The 18,985-nt window shown below is 38.5% G+C and overlaps 1 protein-coding gene and 1 non-coding gene across 6 annotated transcripts in view; one reads left to right on the forward strand and one right to left on the reverse strand.

Annotated features, from left to right (window-relative positions):
* Window positions 1-18,985, forward strand: part of PRKD1 (protein kinase D1) — a 637,423-nt gene that overhangs the window by 403,902 nt on the left and 214,536 nt on the right. The window lies entirely within an intron of this gene.
* Window positions 3,896-3,998, reverse strand: LOC129490856 (U6 spliceosomal RNA). Its single transcript, XR_008660339.1, has one exon. It is a non-coding gene; the product is annotated as a U6 spliceosomal RNA (small nuclear RNA).

The following is an 18,985-nucleotide window of genomic DNA, read 5'->3' on the forward strand; positions in this document are numbered from 1 at the left end:
AGCACAGTTGGAAGTGTTTCATGGACTATGCATCTACTTAGACTTTTAAAGTATATACATTCTTAATAGTCACTTAGGAAGAACCTTGAGACCAGGAGACGTGTTCCACTATCCAGAAAGGGTGGATATTACAAGATGTGTTAAGCTGAATCCTTAGTGGATGTTCCATTGCATAGTACTGTAAATTGTTCCAGGATCTTATAACAGTTAGACTACTATCAATAAATTTCTCCCACGTTTTGTTTTGTTTTTTCATGAGTTTGTGCCAAAGGCATGTATTTTATACCTAGATTTTCCCTCTCACTGTCATGTTTTCCATCTTGCTCTCAACAATTTCCCTGTAGGGACATTTTGATCGTCTGGAATGGAGAGGTGAGAATACGCTGGAAGGATATAAATCATGAGACTGTCTACAGTATTCATGTTAACTATGATTTACTAGAGGAATAGAAAGAAATAACTAATTATATTATGTTTAATTTCTCTTAAATAATTTAGATGTTTCTAATGGTAGTCTTGCCATGACAAGATTAATTCTTTACTGTTACAGTGTGCAGTCAACCGTGGAATTTTTTTTCCTTGATGATTATAAGGTCGTTTGATGCACTTTTTTAAGAAGGCTTTTCATTTTAAAGTCAGTGAGAAACCTCTCAAATAGATCTGAATTAACCAGGGCACTTGGAGCCGCAGTTGATTTTAATGACACAATTTAGAAAATGAGAATCAACACAAAACACTTTGGGTTTGTTCATCTATGTTAATACATGCATTCTGTCATCTTCCTTTAGACTGGCACTTATTTAAATATTAAACCATCCTTTACACTGTTGATATGGTGATACAGTTCAAGTTGGCTCTTTCCTGTATTTTGCTTAGTCATAAAAAATTTTGCATATAGTTAATTAAATTGCATAAAATATAATTAGCTTAGTTTCGAGTGCTAAGGAATCAATGAGAGTAGAGAACAGATTCAAGGTTTTTGTAGTGAGTAGATACAAAGCTGTATTTGTGTCGGTGCCAGCAATGGAGGCAGCAGGGAATCATCGAGACAGGGCAAGCAGCCAGCCTGGGATCCGAGCCTAAGCTAAGTGGAGAGGGTTTTGCATATACCTTTGAAAAAGTGCATCAAAGTCAGGTGTGCAGACTGCAGTTGGAGCACATGCAGGCATAAGAGGTTAGCTATTCAGAACTTTCAGGTGCCCAGACAGGGCAGGGAAAAAGCCCAGTTCCTTAGTATACTGATGTAGTCAGGATCCTAAGAATCTGTAAGAACTTGAGACTGTCAGAACAGAACTAGGGCACCACTAGCAAGAGACATTGATAGTCAGCCAGCACTGCTCTCCTGCCTTGGGAGGTTCTTAAGTGCTGTTTGTTAGACTCCAGGCTGAAACTTGGAAAGAGGAAGATGCAGTAATTTGCCACACCTGGCAAACCCTGACCCAGTGTTGTTGCCATACCCACATCTGACTGGGGTTGGCAATGATTAATTATGTAGTGGGACAGACAATACAGGCAAGTGAGGTCGTGAGCAAACTGTTTTATTTGTGGTTCTTTCTCTACTACTTTGATATTTTAACTTTAAAATGAAGCTGAAAGAGAATTTAGCTAGTAAAGGGAAAATAAAAAGTCGTGTTGGAGAGAAGTCTGCACATATCCATTCATTAATTCAGTCTTTCATTCAACAAATATATTTTGAATACCTTAGTATGTAATTACCCAAAGTAAATGAATATTCATTCATCTTTGAAATTCAAATTCCATTTTGCTAATGAACAGCCCAGTGTTTACCCAGAGGTACAGAGGTAGCAGTGGCAAAACTAATTTGATCCCTAACTTTTTTTGTTTATACAGTTCAGGTCTCTGCAAAGTCCTGGCTGGAACCAAAAGGTGGGTTGATCTTGGCTATGAACATCATCTGACAGAGCAAGAAATGGTAGATACAGTACTTGGATGTGTAATTTACATTGAGAGTCAGTGTTCACTCAACAGGTCAGAGTGCAAGCATGCTGACATTGTTGATATTAATTGCTAATATCTATTGAGTGTTTTGAATGTGCTAGGCCCTGTGGTATTAAGCAAGTTTCTTCCATTACCTCATCTAACAGTTTAAGTAGAAATAGGTGCTCTTTGGGTAGTGTCTGTCTCTGCGGCCCTACAGATTTGGCCTCACCCTCTCCCTAGAACTGTAATTAGAATAATCTCATTTGGGCATCTACTCACAATACACAGTCCTAAAGAGCAGCATAAAATTCTTATCTGGCTCAGGTCCTCTGGGAAGTCAGCCTGAAGAATTCAGATTTTCCCTATTATATTTGTGATGTTCCACCATCTGATGGGCAAGATGTTTTGTCTTTTGTATATAAAATTTATGTAACTGTACCAGCATCAAATATGTACTTCCAGTTGTAAATGTATGTTGATCAGTTTTCATATTCAAGAATTTAACATTTTAAAGTTGATTTTGGGCTTTTCCACATACAATTGTCTCGTCTTTTTATAAATAAAGATATGCTTTTGCATAGACACTTAAGTTTCCAGAGTATTTTTGTGGTTTCTAGGATGCATATTTTCATTTTATCTTAAATAGATGAGAGAAGTTTTTTGTTGTTGTTTTTTTGAGACAGAGTTTCGCTCCTGTTGCCCAGGATGGAGTGCAGTGGCATGATCTCAGCTCACTACAACCTCCACCTCCCAGGTTCAAGCAATTCTCCTGCCTCAGCCTCCTGAGTAGCTGGGATTACAGGCATGTGACACCATGCCTGGCTAATTTTTTGTATTTTTAGTAGAGACTAGGGTTTCACCATGTAGGCCAGCTGGTCAAGAACTCCTGACCTGAGGTGATCCACCCGCCTTGGCCTCCCGAAGTGCTGGGATTACAGGTGTGAACCACGATGCCTGGCTAGATTAGATAAGTTTTAACAAAAAATATAACTCCGGGGACTGTTGTGGGGTGGGGGGAGGGGGAGGGACAGCATTAGGAGATATACCTAATGCTAAATGACGAGTTAATGGGTACAGCAAAACAACATGGCACATGGATACATATGTAACAAACCTGCACATTGTGCACATTTACCCTAAAACCTAAAGTATAATAATAAAAAAAAAAAGAAAAAAAAATAACTGATATGGTTTGGCTCTGTGTCCCCACCCAAATCTCATCTCGAATTGTAATTCCCATGTGTGGAGGGAAGGAAGTGATTGGATCATGGGGCCAGTTTCCCTTATGCTGTTCTCCTGATAGTGAGTGAATATTCATAAGATCCGATGGTTTTATACATGGTAGTTTTTTCTGTGCTCTCACTTCTCCTCCTGCCTCCTTGTGAAGAAGTGCCTGCTTCCCCTTCAACTTCCACCGAGATTGTAAGTTTCCTGAGGCCTCCCTAGACATGCAGAAGCTCTTTCCTTTGTAAATTACCCAAGTCTGAGTATTTCTTTATAGCAGTGTGAAAACGAACTAATATGATAACTGAACGCTTTCCTCCTGAGAGGGGGAATAACATGGTGAACATAGTGTTTGCAGATTTTGTATTCAAGCAAGTTATTTTAAGGATTGCTCTTTTACATATTAAAGCCGAATTATATTCAATTCAGTGTTCTGGTTATATCTAGGTATAGGTAGTTTTGCTAATGATTTCCTGTATGTTGTATGTGTCCTTTTAATAGTGCTTGAGTCTTTTTTTTAGTGGTGATAATTATAATATGGAGTTGTAAGACATAATACAAAGATATCCTTTGTAACTCTGCATGTTTTTTCTCAATGACATTTTGCAAAACTCTAGTTTAGTATCACAGCTAAGATATCGATATGGGTGCACAATCCAGATTTCCCAAGTTTTATGTGTTCTCTTTGTGTGTGTGTGTGTGTGTGTGTGTGTATTTAGTTATATAAAACAAAAATATGAAACACATAACAAATTTGTATGTCATCCTTGTGTAGGTATGATACTAATCTCACTATTGTCCAATTTTAGTACATGTGCTAAAGAAGTGAGCACAGGCCTGGGGTTTCTTATGCATCAGGACTGGCTTCATTACTCAGTGATGAGAGCAATTGTTTGGGGTGTAATGCTCTGAATTTACCGTCTTGAAATCCTTGATTTTATATTTGTATTTACGTTTTATAAGTGAAGTCTGGTGGGATAATGGAACATGCCCAAGACTTGAAGTCCTGGTTCAGGTGACCACTTGTGCTGTTGTCCACTTCTGGCTTCCCCACCACTGAGGACCCCAAGCCCAACCTGGCCTCTTCTTCCCTGCTCCTGTGCAACAACTGCTGCTGCCCTCAGCCCCTGGCAGAGAGGGTCAGGGTCTGAAGCAAGAGCCCCACAGTTCTTAGAACAGGGCATTGATGTGGCCACCCCTTCTAGGAGTGCCACTGTGGTGCCTCAGTGAGGCAAACCTCTCACTCCTGAACTAGATGCTTAATGTATCCTTGTGTAGGGACTGTGGTGCTTCTGGGGATCATCCTTCTGCTTGTGGGCTGGGGCAGTAGAGTTGTGTGTGGTAAGGGAGATGCCCAGCTCACCTCTCCTAGGTGGTGCACAGAGCATTGCTCTGGCAGCTGGAAGGAGAGAGAACTCAGCTGCTAGCCAGTGGGCAGTTTGTGTGAGCTGTGGGTGCGCATGTGGGGTAGAACCCTGGAAGGTCTGCATTTATTGTGCAGATATCCCTGTGCCTGAAGGATGTCAAGTAGCAAATAATACCATGGCAGGTTGAGGGGAAGCTGCGGAAGAAAGGAAAACACTTGATATTTTAGTACCTTTAATGGCACTTTTCCTCTGTTTTATGAACAAGGGGCCCTGCAAATTATGTGGCCCATTCTGATAAGCATAGTGTTATCTTCAGCAATCATTTACTATACACAGTGCCCACTTGTTTTCACTGCATCATCCTATATTTGCTTCAAATCTCAGTGACATAATAAGAAGATATTCAGTGAGACTGTGTGGAGACTAGAGCAGCACAAAACCCATAATGATATAAATATGTGGTGGAAAATTACAATAAAACCCTTGCATCTTCCACTTTAATTTTGCCTCAAGGAAATGGCAAAATGCCCAGCTGGCAATAACCAGTTCCAAATGAGCTGCCAAAACTACTAGGTGCTGAAATAGATAGTTTGTTGCACTTCCCCGTTTTGGTGACTGACTATAGGTTTTGAGGTTGGCATTTTAAAGCCAGAGCAGGTGCCTGCCACCTGGAAGCATTTTCTTAAGTGCCAAGCTAATGTCACCACAATAAGACCAATGAAGTGTATTTTTAAATAACGTTGAAACTGCTTTACATGTGTATACATATCTATTGAAATAAATCCTAAATAGGCCTAAAATGTTTTCATCTGGAATTCAAAGGGATATGATTTGTGTCTTGGAACAATGAAAGATTCTTATAAAAAGGAGCATGCTGATAGAAAACATTTAGATAAAATATTTGAAAAGTTTGTAAATGTAGATTGAAGTATTAGCATAAGAAAATTAGATTGCTTTACCTTAGAACCTGACATTAGAGGTGCTGAGGTGACGGTGAAGAATACATACAGGCACACATCTTTATATTGCTGCCAGTTGATTGTGCTTTGCAGATTGTGCATTTTTTTTACAATTCAAGGTTTGTGGCAACATTTCATCGAGCATGTCTATTGCCATTTTTCCAATAGCATAGGTTCACTTCAAGTTTCTGTGTCATGTTTTGGTAATTATCACAATTTTTTAAACTTTTATTATATTTTTATGGTGATCTGTGATGAGTGATTTTTGTAATTACTATTGTAATTGTTTTGATATACCAAAAATTGTGCCCATATAAGACAGCGAACTTAAATGTGTGTGTTCTGACTGATTCATCCACCAGCTGTTCCCTCATCTCTCTCCTTCTCTTTAGGCCTCTCTATTCCCTGATAAACAACAATATTGAAATTAAGCCAATTAATAACTCTACAATGACTTCTAAGTGTCAAGTGAAAGGAAGAGTCACATGTCTTTCATTGTAAATCAAAAGCTATAAATGATTAAGCTTAGTAAGGTGTGGCCTGTAGTGCCAAACACTTAGCCAAATTGTGAGTGCCAAGGAAAAGTTATTGAAGGAAATTAAAAGTGCTACTCCAGTGAACACACAAATGATAAGAAAACAAAACAGGCTTATTACTGATAGGGAGAAAGTTTTAGTGGTCTGGATAGAAGATCAAAGCAGCCACAACATACCCTTAAGCCAAATCCTAATCCAGAGCAAGGTCCTAACTCTCTTCAAATTCTGTGAATGCTGAGAGAGGTGAGGAAGCTACAGAAGAAAAGTTGAAAGCTAACAGAGTTTGTTTCATAAGGTTTAAAGAAAGAAGCCATCACCATAACATAAAGTGCAAGGTGTAGCAGCAAGTGCTGATGTAGAAGCATCAGCAAGTTATCCAGAAGATCTAGCTAAGATCATTGATGAAGGTGGCTTCACTAAATAACAGATTTCCAATGAAGACAAAACATCCTTCTATTGGAAGAAGAAGCATCTAGGACTTTCACAGCTAGAGAGGAGAAGTCAATGCCTGGCGTCAAAGCCTCCAAGCAGAGGCTGACTCCCTTGTTAGGAACTAAAGCAGCTGGTGACTTTAAGTTGAAGCCAGTGCTCATTGACCATTCTGAAAATCCTGGGGACTTTAAGATTTATGCTAAATCTATTCTGTCTGGCTCCATAAATGGAATAAAACCTGTGTGACAGCACATCTGTTTGCAGCATGGTTTCTGAATATTTTAAGCCATGGTTAAGACTTACTACTCAGATAAAAAAGATTCCTTTCAAAATACCGTTTTTCGTTGACAATGCACCTGGTCACCCAAGAGCTCTGGTGGAGATGGACAAGGAGTTAAATGTTTTTATAGCTGCTAGTGGAATACCATTCTGCAGCCCATGGATCAGAGAGTAATTTCAACTTTCAAGTGTTATTGTTTAAGAAATATATTTCATAAGGCTACAGCTGCCATTGATATAGTGATTTCTCTGATAGATCTGGGCAAAGTAAATTGAAAACATTTTGGATAGGAATCACCATTCTAAATGCCATTAAGAATCTTCATGATTCATCAGAGGTGGTTAAAACCGTAACATTAAGAGGAGTTTGGAAGAAGTTGATTCCAACACTTATGGATGACTTTGATGGGTTCAGGACTTCAGTAGAGGAAGTAACTGCAGATGTGGTTAAACTATCAAGAGAACTAGAATTAGAAGTAGAACCTGAAGGTGGTTCATACCTGTAATTCCAGCACTTTGGCAGGCCAAGATGGGCAGATCGCCTGAGGTCAGGAGTTCGAGATCAGCCTGGCCAACACGGTGAAACTCCATCTCTACTAAAAATACAAAAATTAGCTGAGTGTGGTGGCAGGTGCCTGTAATCCCTGCTACTTGGGAAGCTGAGGCAGGAGAATTGCTTGAACCCAGGAGGCAGAGGTTGTAGTGAGCTGAGACAACACTATTGTACTCCAGCCTGGGCGACAAGAGCAAAACTCCCGTCTCAAAAAAAAAAAAAAAAAAAAATGTAGAGCCTGAAAGTAGGACCGAATTGCTGCAATCTAATGATTAAACTTGAATGGATGACTAGTGGCTTCTTATGGATGAACAAATAAAGTCATTTCTTTTGATAGAACCTACTCCTGGTGAAGATTCCGTTAACACTATTTAAATGACAACAAAGGATTCAGGGTTTTACATAAACTTAGTCAATAAAGCAGGATTTAAGAGGATTGACTCCAATTTTGAAAGACATTCTACTGTGGGTAAAATGCCATCAAACTGCCTCACATGCTACAGAGAAATCTTTCATGAAGGGTCAATGGGTGCAGCAAACATCATTGTCATCTTATGTTAAGAAATTGGCTGTGAGGCACGGTGGCTCACTCCTGTAACTCTAGCACTTTGGGAGGCCAAGGCGGGCGAATCACTTGAGGCTAGGAGTTCGAGACCAGCCTGGCCAACATGGTGAAATCCCGTCTGTACTAGAAATACAAAAATTAGCCAGTCTTGGTGGCACACACCCGTAATCCCAGCTACTCGGGAGGCTAAGGGATGAGAATTGCTTGAACCCAGGAGGTGGAGGTTTCAGTGAGCCGAGATCATGCCACAGCATTCCAGCCTGGGCGATAGAGCAAGACTCTGTCTCAAAAAAAAAAAAAAAAAAAGAAAAGAAAAAATTAAAAAAAGAAAAGAAATTGGCCTGGTGTGGTGGCTCATGTCTGTAATCCCAGCACTTTGGAAGGCTGAGGCGGGTGGATCACTTGAGCTCAAGAAGCGTGAGACCAGCCTGGACAACATGGCGAAACTTCATCTCTACAAAAAAATACAAAAATCAGCCAGGCATGGTGGCACACACTGGTAGTCCCAACTACTTGGGAGGCTGACGTGGGAGGATCACTTGAGCCTGGGAGGCAGAGGTTGCAGTGAGCCAAGAAATTGCCACTGCACCCCAGCTTGGGCCATGGAGTGCGACTTCATCTCAATTTAAAAAAAAAAAAAAAAAGAGGAAATTGCTACAGCCACCTCAGCCTTCAGCAATCACCACTGTGATCAATCAGCAGCCATCTATATTGAGACTAGATTCTCCACTGGCAAAGAGATGAGGACTCCCTGAAGGCTTAGATCAAGAATCCCTAAACCTCAAACCATAGACACAATAGGAGTTGAGCAGTGGGCCAGTGAGCATTACCATCTGAGCTCTGCTTTCCAGCCTTCTGTCAGATCGGTGGCATTAGATTCTCATAAGAGCCTGATGATCTGAGGTGGAACAGTTTCACCCTGAAATCATCCTCTGTCAAGAGACCACTGGAGACAATTGTCAGCATTTTTTAGCAATAAAGTATTTTTTTTTCATTAAGGCATGTGCATTTTCTTTTTAGACATAATGCTATTGCAGACTTAATTGACTACAGTATAGAGTAAGCATAGCTTTTATATGCATTGGGAAACCTGAAAATTTGTGTGACTTGCCATATTGCGACAATATGGTTTTATTGGTTTTATTGTTGTGATCTGAACTGAATCCACAACATATTCAATGTATTCCTGGCACGTTTTTACAACATTTCAATCTTTGAGACCAAAGGACCTCTCTTGTTTCAGTTGCAACAGTATGTCTGTTTTGGTGCCTGTAAATACATTTGCAAATCTGATGCCTTCAGGATGCTTACAGGCTGTCCTTTGTCTCCAGTTAAGCTTTTTCTTTTCTTTAAGTTTTCAGTAGAATATTCCAGGAATCTCTGCATACTTCAGGAGTTTTCAAGGTTAGTTTTTTGTTTTAATACTTGCCTGAACAGTCTGAACCATTTTCTAATGCTCATCTAACCAAACAACTACTTTATTTATTGTTCTGCCTGACCTGTAATGTAATCTGCATAATGCCCTGGCTGTTTTCTGATTCAGACTACATATTTCAGATTGGATCTACTTGTTGTATTTTTTTTTTCTCCTGCAACCTGAAGGCCAGGCAGAGAGGGTTCACTGAAATCTAGGATTTGTAAGATTGTATTTTAATCAGTTTCACAGCATACCCTCCTTCTCCCAAGCCTATTGCCCAATCTCAGAATGAGATCAAAATAAACTGAATTGTCCTTACTCACTTTCACAAAGTTGCTAGTTAGAAGCAAAATGTCCAATCCATCCTGTAGGAAGAAGAAAGAGACCCAGCACTGGGCCCAGATAATCTGTAAATTGCATATTTAATGTAAGAATAATCATGGCTCTTGTGATTGAGAGCTTTTCAATATATTTGGTGGAAGTAAACTGTTTGTGTCCTCCAGTGGTTGATGAGATCCGCTTCTTGCCTTGCCTTCCTCTCCTGGGCATTTATTTGCTAAGCAGATTGATCTATTTAGTGCATCTGTGTCTGGGTGGGTGATGTCTCCACTACTACAGTACACTCTTCTATATTTATTATTTCACTAACAATTACTTCCACTTTCTCGTTTTTCCCTTCTCTGGCTTGTTCTCATGCTCTATCTTGCCATAACTTAAGTTTTCTTCTTTCCTCCTCATTGCATATTCTCCTTCACTGGCAGCTTACAAGTACTTACATCACCTTGTGATGACTCACACTTTCTGTTAATAATGAAAAGTGATCATGTTCTAGAGAGCAGAGCCCATGCTCTGGAGGCAGCCTGCCAAGGGTTGAATCCTGGCTCTTGGCTCTACCACCCATCAGCTCACTAGCACTGTGAATTTGGAAAAGTTTTTTAACCTCTCCTTGCCTACCTTTCCACATCTGAAAAATGCAGTACTCTAGTTCCCACCTCATAGAGATGCTGTGAAGATTAAAGGAGTTATTCTACATTATGGATTTAGAACAATTCGTGGCACGTAGTAAGTGCTCAACAACTATTAGCCATTGTTATGACTTAATTTCATTTAGCTCAGTTGTATGACCATTCATTCAGCCTTCTATTAGCATTCTGTTTTTCTGGCAACACCTATTGATATCCCAGATAATTAATTTTCTTTTTTTTGTAATGCATTTAGAAAATGTTGCTCTTGGAGGTAAGTTAAGTGTTGCCATTTTTCTCTGTTATTTTGCAAGGAGGACAGCTTGAGTTGGAATATCTAGAAGTAAAATCTGTCTGTTACGGTCAAATACCTCTTAATATCCCTCAGCCAATGGGTGTGATTTTTACTTCTTCCCCCAACCAATCTAATGGAGTTCAACATCTTGCTACTGCAGGTGTCACCTGCTTACTATTAATAGCAGCATAGTCAATACCTAGGAGGTTGTAGAAATGCAGATCAGAGGACACACTGCAGACCAACTGAATGATAATCTATAGTCTAACAAGATATCCATGTTATTCTTAAGGCTATTAAAATTTGAGAAGCACTATACCAACATTTCTAGGTCTAGAGCACCATAATTCTGCTCTAGGGAAATAGGAAGAAACCAACCTGAATTCTATTTTAATAACACATAATATTGACTATTTCTACAATTTAGCACTTTAAGCCCTATGAGATTTCCTGGAAAACCTATGTTGGCATTCTCTTGGGTGTAATTGTTATCGATTAATGTCATGATTAAAAGTACAGCTTAGGTCTACTGGGAGTTTTAGCTCACTGAAAGGAAAAAAAAAACACCTCATTGATCTGAAGCCCTCAGTCAGTATTCTTAGCTTTTCAGAATATACTTCAGATAAATAGCAATAATCTTAGCACTGAGAGGTTTGTCTAAAGGGGTAATCTTTCTAACAGTGACTTGCATTGATTAAGTTCATTGCTTTTTAACTGTTCACTTTGTTACTGTGGTGACTCTATTTTAAACATTAGGATGCATTTTTTTTGTTTGTTTTAGTTGGATTGTGTATGGGTAAAGTAGCACAAGGAGGCACATTTGGGCTTCTGTACTACTGGTGAATTACTTGTTGAGAGTCTAATGCTCCTGTTTTCTAAATATTGCTTTGTTGAGATAAGGTTCTGGAAAAAGGAGGCATTGGACATGTTCGTGGGTTAGACAGCATTAAGAAAAGCCAGGCAACTGTTACGATTCTTGGTATCAGTGTCAACTCTCAAGAAAGGGCTAAAAGTGCTAGATTTACTAGCTGGAGAACATTGCTTTTTGAACAGTTTACTCTTGTGAATCTTGTATAGCAATGTTGTTAGATTGTTCTCTTGCCTTTTGCATACATTTTTTTTTTTTTTTTTTAGTTTCGCTGTTGTTGCCCATACTGGAGTACAATGGCCTGATCTCGGCTCACTGCAACCTTCGCCTTCTGAGTTCAAGCAATTCTCCTGCCTTAGCCTCCCCAGTAGCTGGGATTACAGGCACCAACCACCATGCCCGGCTAATTTTTGTATTTTTAGTAGAGATGGGGTTTTGCCATGTTGGCCAGGCTGGTTTCAAACTCCTGACCTCAGGTGATCCACCCCCCTTGGCCTCCCAAAGTGCTGGGATTACAGGCGTGAGCCACCGCACCCGGCCACATACATTTGTTTTTATGGGTGGTTGAAACATTTGGAAAATCTTCAGCTCACTGCTTACTGTGGTTACAGGATAGCAAGAAAGATAAAGAGATTGGGTTTAGGCATTTTGAATTTGGCTTTAAATGAACCCAGTTGCAGATGTTAAATAGTGATATTAAGTCAGTCTAACCATTAATATAAAATGATGTTCAAAAGTTATAGAACAGCATATAAATAATTGAAAAACAAAAGATCATTATTTTACGCCTAATTACTAGCCTTAGAGTATGGGTCAACCTTTCCACATCCCTCACCTTTCACATGCAGTGAGATGCTCATTGAATCCCAACAGTTATCCTTTTCTTAGAGTCTCAAGTTCTTCTCCTCTGTTTTTATTAGAACAGCTGTGTTTCCAGCTTGGATTATTTTTACCTCCTACTTAAACTGTTGCAATTCATGGGTCATTTACTCCTTCAAAGTTACCAACTATGTTTTTAACAAGTTGATTATGCTAATATAGAGTTACAATTTTGATATTAACTAGATAAAAAAATTAAAACTTGGTGACTTCTCGTTGTCAGTAAACAAAAAAAAAATCGTTTCCCAATCTGGTCAATTAAAATTCCCCAAAATGGTCATAGTTTACCTTAAAATATTCTTGCTAGACCTTCCTAAGTATGAATCTTGTATGCCATCAAAATGGGACTGTTTATTCTAGTCCATATGTACATTGTATTTCACAATATTTGGACCTTAGCTGTGTTTTTCCCTCCATCTGGAATGGTCTACTCATAATTTCTGCCCACTGAAATACTTCTTATCCTTCATCCATTTCCTTAAGCCTGTGGGTCCTTTCAGCCCTGAACACTCAGGTATGACCCAAATACTACCATTTGGGAGGGATATATAGAGGATAGTCATGCATGGCCTTTGACCTGGCCTGTCTCATGTCCCGCTCATTCAAATGCAGTTTCTGGTTCTCAGATTTTAAGTTCCAGAAACTTCATTTTTAAAATAAAAGCAGAGTTGCTATAGTTCCTAGAAGATAAATCCAGGCTAGTAAGCCTCACAAAATATTTTTATGGACTGGAGTGCCCGTATACTAACTTAGAGTCAGTGATGTGCTTTTCTTGGATATTGCCTTTCTGCAACAAGATGTCTGCAAAGCAGATTCAGAAACTGGAAAGTTGCTCAATTGGCTCAGAATTGAAACATAAGTAATTGGTTGGTCTTGAAGGATATTCCATCCAGGTTATGGGAAAATCTTATTGAGTCACCTGATAAGATTCTTTTCCTTGGATAATTTGATGTAAACACTGGTGGATTCCTCAGGTTCCAATCTTTTATCTGTCGCTCCAACTGACTGAATTACAGTTCTCCTTTACATCTTCCATTCTGATAGTATCATTCTAAAGATGTCACTTTGTTACCTTGTTTTAAATTTAGCAACTTCCTATCCTTATCAATTAACTTGTAAAGTAATACAGGTCTAGAAAACCACATTTAGATCTATCTAATCCATCTACTATGGTGCCAAAATCTTTGGATGGCTGTTCTCATACATCATGTGTTTGCTTTTGAGCCTTTATAGTCTCAGAATTTGCTTTTTATCTGAACTTACACAAGAATTATTAAATTGCCTTGTGCATTAGATGTATTCTCTTCTTCCTTTCTTAATCTATTTGTATTATGGTTATTGGCAAACTGGCCTTATTTACTAGTCAGGTCTAAATTTCTTAAAAGCTGGGACTATTACTTATTCTTGTTTGTTTTTTCTGTAGTCTCAAGTAGAGTCACATCTTTTTTATTCAGAAATGTAGCTTTACATTCATTTCTTCATTTATTTATTCATTCTCTCCTTCCCTCTTTCCCACCCTCTCTCCCTTCCTTTCTTCCTTCGCTTCTTTCTTCCTTCCTTTCACAGACATTTGTGAAACATATACTATTTGCCAGGAATGTATTAATGTCTGAGATTACAGGTATAAAAGACGTAGACCTAGGCCGGGTGCAGTGGCTCATACCTGTAATCCCAGCACTTTGGGAGGCCAAGGCGGGCGGATCACCTGAGGTCAGGAGTTTGAGACCAGCCTGACCAACATGGAGAAACCCCGTCTCTACTAAAAATACAAAATTAGCCGGGTGTGGTGGCACATGCCTGTAATCCCAGCTACTCAGGAGGCTGAGGCAGGAGAATCGCTTGAACCTGGGAGGCGGAGATTGCGATGAGCCGAGATCGGGCCATTGCACTCCAGCCTGGGCAACAAGAGCGAAACTCCATCTAAAAAAAAAAAAAAAAAAAAAAAAAAAAAAAAAAAAAAAAAAAAAAGACGTAGACCCTAATAGCATAGTTACTGCCACTCATTGATTGCCTTAAGCTCTTCATGTAATTCATATAAGACCACCAAAAGGTAAGTGTTAATACTTCCTACTTGTTTTTTGTTTTGTTTTGTTTTTTAATAAGCATACTGAGGTTCAGAAAGAAATGACTTTCTTAAAACCACACTGTTAGTGAAACAGCTGTGATTTAAGATCAAGGCGATTGCCTCAAGTATTTCTTTTTCCCTACTGCTTATTCATGTTCATTGGAGGCAACTTTATGGTTTAAGGTACTGTGATGGCTAGCTACACGTGTCAACTTAGCCAGGCTGTGGAGGCCAGTTGTTGATTAAACACTTATCTGTGTGTTGCTGTGAAGGTTTTTTGTAGGTATGGTTAACATCCACATTCAGTAAGCTTTAAGTAGAGTCATTAGCCTTGATAATGTGGGGAGGCCTCATCAATCAGTTGAAGACCTCAAGAGCAAAAACTGAAAAGAAGTTTTGCCTCAAGACTGTAGTACCAACTCCTGCCTGAGTTTCTAGCTAGCTCGTCTGCCCTTTGATTTTGGATTTTCCAGTCTCTACAATGGCATGAGACATTTACACACACACACACACACACACACACACACACTTTGGTCCCCTTTCTCTGGAGAACCTTGATTAATGGGCTGATACAGGTTCTGACAGTTAAATAGACAAAGTATTACACTAGCATATTTATTGCATTACTGTAAACTCTCAAATTAAAAGTGTTTTAAAGTTTAAAATGTTTATACCATATAGTAATTTTATTTTAAATAGGGAGGATTGATGCCAGGGGTCTTATCATGAAGGGACCAAGTGTGGAGCTAGAAGGAAAGGGATGAGGGACTGGACTGTTTTTCAAGGTGATTGAAAAAATAGAGGGATGTCACAACCTAAAGATGGTCCCACTATAGCTGTCCAGGGAAAGATTTATAAAATTGTTGAAGATACTCATTTCAAAAAAATCAAATAACAGAAAACACACATTTTTTTTCCTGTGATTTGACGTTAGCATGTCTATGTGTAGAGTCTGTAGTGTTCACAATTTTACTTTTAGGTTTCATAAGGTAAAGCAAGTCAAATATTTTCCTGCATGTGGACTTACCAAATATGAAGACACTGAAAAGCAAAGAGTAGTGATTTTAGGAATTTGGATTTCAGTCAAAAATTTCATTATTAGGCCCCAAGTTATTGTGGTGAATCCATAAAAGTTTTTTTATCAGTTGCAAATCAGAGTTAACCCACCAATAAAACCCCAGGGTCTAGAACACAGGTTTTAATGAAGTAGAAGTGGACACATGGAGGAACAGAGTGTTAAACAAATGCAAGCACGCCTCTATGCAACCAGTGCCGACTCTCCTTGGAATGGGATATCACAGCCAAGTTGATTGGAGATATACAGTTGATGCTTATTATTTGTGGAAGTTCTGTTCTGTCACATCATCTTAGTTAGCAAATACTGAACCGTTTCTCCTGGGAGAAATACAGGGTGGGTTAGTTCCTGTGAGTCTCTTGTCACATTTTTCTGAACGACCTATACATAATCACATTTACATGTGTTTCTGTTTTAAAGACACCTTATTTAATCTACTTATGGTCAATAGTGGTCAAACTCATGCCTGAACTGAGTTTATCTAACACATGTATTTTCTCTGTGAGACACATAACAGCCTTCTTGCACTTAGGAACACTAGACGGCACTTCAGCACTATGCTTGGGGCTCCTTTTGAGCAGCACGATCACCAAGAAGAAGCACAAAATGCAAAAAATGTGGCATTAAATAGACCATGAAAAGAACACTGTTGAGAGTATGAGAACTGAAACAAGAAGGCAGTGTAAGCTGGGAATGTGCACATTGGGCAGCTCATTTTCTTGCCACTCTGTGCATGTCTGCAAGTGACCCCGAAAGCACTGCAATATTTATTTTGGTGTCATAAAAACATTTTAGCAAGTAGATGAATTTGCAAATGAGGAATTGGCAAATAATGAGGATCGGATCTACATAAGCAGTTTGGGTCTTCCTGGAAGATAAAACTATTTGTAGTTAAATAGCTCCCCCAAAGACACTCTGTAAGAGAATGCAGTGCTGCCAAAGAACAGTGTTTGGCTTCTGAAGATTTTATGTTCATTTGCAAGATTATTTAATAAACATTTTTAATCCTTGCTATTGCAGCCTTTTAGAAGAAAATCTGTGCTATAAATAACAAAACTTTAACAATGGCAGTATGCTTTCTTTAGAAATCCAGGAGCAATTTCAGGTGTCTGTTTTGAACCACTGGAATGATTAATAAAATCAGCGCAAATAAACAAAAAATCAAAATTCAAGCAAAGTAATTTGTTATCTTTTCCAAAATATTAGTAGGGAAGCAATTTGTTTTCTTTCACCAAGATTTACAGAGTCAGTTCATTAAAATATCACTTGTTTAACCATGTTAAAACAATTACTTGTTTAATTGAGGTTTTCACCTTTTAATGATTTTTGTCATATTGAAATTTGCCAAGAAATTAGCAAGTCTACAACTTTGATTCTTGCATACTATTTTAATACTTTTAGGTTGATGCCAATCCTTTAATTCTTTATTTGTCCAACACTTAGTATGTGCAAATTTCTTTGCTTAAGAATTCTGAATTAGCAAAGCAGGGATTTTCTTGACTTAAGCAGCTGCCAAATCGTGGAGGTACTTCCACCCAAGAAAGAGGAGAAAAAGTGAGATGTGCTCTTTTACGCTCCTGCAGCAAAATTAGAACTCAAGGACAGAGGGGGTAGAACAGCGCAACTACGGATGAGATTATTATTTAAAAGAAAAGAAAATAAAAAGAATCAGTGATGTGGAAGATTATTGAATTTTTTTTTGAATCAAGATTTCCTCCAATAGCTCATTTTACACTGAATAAAAAAGTTTGAGTTATATTTTTATTCTGAAAATATATTGCAAGCCATTTTTCTCAGCCATTTCATAAATTAGAATGGGAGAAAATAGATTTATATTATAGCAAGTACAATTCAGTGTAGACTAGTGGTGGGGGGCTACTACCAGAGGACTACAATTATGAATATTTATAACCTGAAATAAATATAAGAAGTAAATTAGAGAAATTAACATGGGCAATAATCATATTCATACAGTGACACTGACTTGGAGAGAATTATATTAGGTAGTCAGAAGACTTTAGCCTATTGCTGCTTGAAATTATGTATACATGGATCCTTAATGTTCCGGGCTTGAATTTGAAAGGCTCACTCATCAAGATTTTTAGACACATTATATTTGCTTTTGCAAATTAGAAGCTCCAACCACAGATGCAAGTATACATTGCCATGTGTGGAATTAATGCTTCAGACAGCTTATGAATATGTATGTGTATTTTGGTGGCGCTTCTGCCACATGAGTCTGAAAAGCAGTGGGAAGTGGGTGGAACTGCGTGGAACTGCATATTGCTGTCAGAAAAGTGCAATTCTCAAAGAAAAAAATATAGGGGCAAATTTTCATTTCAGACATGTCTGCAAAAACATAAAATTTTCCCAAAGAGGAAAGCTGATATTTGTCCATTTTAATTGTTAAAATTTCTGTTGACATCTTCACAACTTAGAAATATTCTGAGGCCAATCCTTTATATTTAAATATACATACATCTTCAAGATGGTTTCTGGAATGCCTTAAGTTTCACTATGTAGTGAGATTTATATGGCATTGAGTTCTGTAGTTACAGTTGTAGCTGATTGAATTACTGGTATATATGGGTTGGGTATAGCTTAAGTTATAGTGGGAGGTTTTGTGCCTGTATTTCACCAGGATGTTGGTATTAACCACTGATTACCTCAAAATCATGTTCATCTAGAAAAAGAAATGCAATATAAATGGTAGTCCATTTGCAATCTGTTCCACTTTATGGGCACCACTTGTAAGTCATGGTACCTGAGCAGGTTGGGGTGGAGGGACAGGAAAGCTAAGGCCAGTAGCAGCTCCTGTAGTGGTGTGTGTGTCTGCAGTAGTGCACGTGCTTCGAGGTTCCCTGGGCCCAAGAGGACGAAGGGTCTGCACCAACTGATTGTGGCACCCTTGGGTAGTTTGAATTAATTACCTGTTATGATCAGCCCCCTTTTATAAAAGTTTTAGAGTGTTCCGGAAAACCTTGTCACTCAGTGATGGTTTGGTGTAAGGGTCTGGTTAGAGCAGGATCAGATGATATTTACATGTTTCATATGCTGTAACAGCACAATTCTGATACTTCAGACAGATATTTAAACAATTCCTAACAGCACATTTTAAACATCAAATTGAACCAGTGACAGATAATAACACAATTCCTATTGCTCTGTTTTATTGATTTAAACTTACTGCATTTGATCAATTATTACCAAAGAGATTTTAATCCATCGCTTACAAACAATTTGTTTACAAGGCATACTGATATCCTCCTAAAAGACCATCTGATACGGCTTTGCATTTTCACTTGTTCTTGAAGTAGTCCCTCAGGCTATTTCCCTTTACCCCAGTTATCATTTAGAAAAGGGAAAACAACACTTGGCTGTTGCTTTTGATATGTAGTTAGAGTGCCTGTAAATTCCCTTTTATCATAGGTCTGGTCTAATGGAGGGTCCAAAGTTTTCTGGGTAACAATACTTTCTTCCATTTAGCCTTAGTCATTATTTCTTAATGGCCTTCCTCATTAAGCTCTAAATTGGATTAAGGTTGTATGTTATCTAGGAACTTTATAAA

The sequence above is a fragment of the Symphalangus syndactylus genome, chromosome 9 (assembly GCF_028878055.3).
Source record: "Symphalangus syndactylus isolate Jambi chromosome 9, NHGRI_mSymSyn1-v2.1_pri, whole genome shotgun sequence".
In the NCBI taxonomy this organism is placed as follows: domain Eukaryota; kingdom Metazoa; phylum Chordata; class Mammalia; order Primates; family Hylobatidae; genus Symphalangus; species Symphalangus syndactylus.